We start from the raw sequence: 1,871 nt of genomic DNA on the forward strand, positions 1-1,871 counted from the left end.
TTAGCCTTCCTGGCCAAAATCTTCTGTAAACTTCTTCAATTTCAACAAGTCCTGCTCATTGACTGTCGGCTTTGTGCTGGACAGGGACTGCAGCATATCCCACATGGAAACAACTGGCTCCAAGGGTTTATCTCCAGGAACATCCATCCACGTCATTTCAATAGCTCCAGGATCTCCTGGAGAGCAGGGTGTCGGCAGGTCATTTACAATGCAGTTGGGATCAGCTCTTGAGGGTCCGCGAACCTTTTAGAAGTGAGTAGCTGACTGAACTTTTCTCACAGGCTGCATAAGTGCATCCCGTACAATGATACTTATATCTGCTCCTGAATAGCCATCCGTCTTCCTCCCAAGTTCTTGGAAGTCTGCTTCTGGGAGGCTGTCCTGAGTGCTGTCCAAGTCCAGTCTAAACATGGCTGCCCGAGCATGGGCTTCAGGCAAAGGAATATAAATACGTTTCTCAAATCTTCTCCTAATTGCAGAATCCAGAACCCAGGGGGATATCTGTAGCTCCCAGAACCAAAATGCCATCATTGTCCACACCAGCTCCCTGCGTTTGAACCAGGAACTCCATCTTAATTCTCCGTGCAGCCTTGCTCTCATTCTCACTTCTTGAACCGCACAGAGAGTCAATCTCATCGATGAAGATGATGGAAGGCTTGCTCTCTCCGGCAAGCTGGAATTAATTCTTAACCAGGTTTTTGCTTTCCCCAGCCACTTAGACACAAGGTCAGAGGAAGATATTGAAAAAAAATGTTGAGTTGTTTGCTTTCCTTGCAACAGCTTTAGCTAAATACGATTTCCCTGTTCCCGGTGGCCCAAATAATAGGATTCCTCTCCAAGGTTTCATCTTTCCTGCAAACAGATGAGGAAACTTAATTGGCAGAATCACAGCCTCTTTAAGCGCTTCTTTGGCTCCTTCGAGACCAGCAACATCATTCTACTTCACATTTGGTCGCTCTATAACAATGGCACCTTGAAGTTGATTCTGCAGTTTCTTTTTTCAGGATCATCAGATTCTGCTTCCCCATCACTGTCATTCCCCTTCTCATCAACTGGACCTGACTGATCCTCTTTCACCGGCTTCTGTGGTTTCTTCTCCTTCTTTAGATATTCCTTTAGTTTTTCTGCTCTATCAAGATATTCTGTACACTCGGCCCTGATGCTTTGCTTGGCTTTATCACCTTGTGCTTCATACTTAACAACATGGAGAAAATACTGAACAGCATGGTGGTAGAGTTGGAAAGCTTCCTCATAGTTCCCAGCTTTGTCTTCCTGGGCTGCTTTGCTTGCAAGATCTATTGCTTTCTGGAGGTTGGTGTTCGTGGAAGCCATGGTGGAGATCTGAGGGGTCCCGGCCGGTGGGACGGTAGCACCGCCATCGAGTCGCGCCTGAGTCACAGCCGCAACCCTCCAGAGGCTGGCGTCTCTGAGGCCCGCAGCGGCAACCCCAGCTCTAGAGCCATAAAACAAGCAGGAAATCCAGCAGCCACCCCAACCCTCCTCACAAAACTTCCGTAATTCCGAGCCCATTAGGGCTCTGGTCCCGCCTCTGGCCCGGGCACTTCCTGCCTCAATTGCCTTTAATTGAGATCAGGTCATCTTAAAATAATTGATTTACATGGGAGATTTACCTTGTAATTTATCTGAAAAGCTAGTCTAAAATGGATTTCTTTGTCTTTCAGTCATCACTGATGTAAATGTATAGTCGTAAACCTAAACCTGGTTGGCTTCAACATATACCACAGAATGTTGAGGTAGCCATTGTTCTGACCCAGTGGTACCTTGCTGACACCCAGGATAGTCTATTAACATTTTAATATGTGGTTTTCCTATGTATGTTCTTATATTTTACATTTTGTCATGCATGTACA

General features: G+C 46.1%; 1 pseudogene across 1 annotated transcript; it reads right to left on the reverse strand.

Annotated features, from left to right (window-relative positions):
* Nucleotides 1-1,332, reverse strand: LOC308418547 (vacuolar protein sorting-associated protein 4B-like; annotated as a pseudogene). Its single transcript has one exon. The product of its transcript is annotated as a vacuolar protein sorting-associated protein 4B-like (transcript).
* Between the last annotated feature and the right edge of the window lie 539 nt (nucleotides 1,333-1,871).

This window comes from Micromys minutus (assembly GCF_963924665.1).
Source record: "Micromys minutus genome assembly, chromosome: 3".
Lineage (NCBI taxonomy): Eukaryota > Metazoa > Chordata > Mammalia > Rodentia > Muridae > Micromys > Micromys minutus.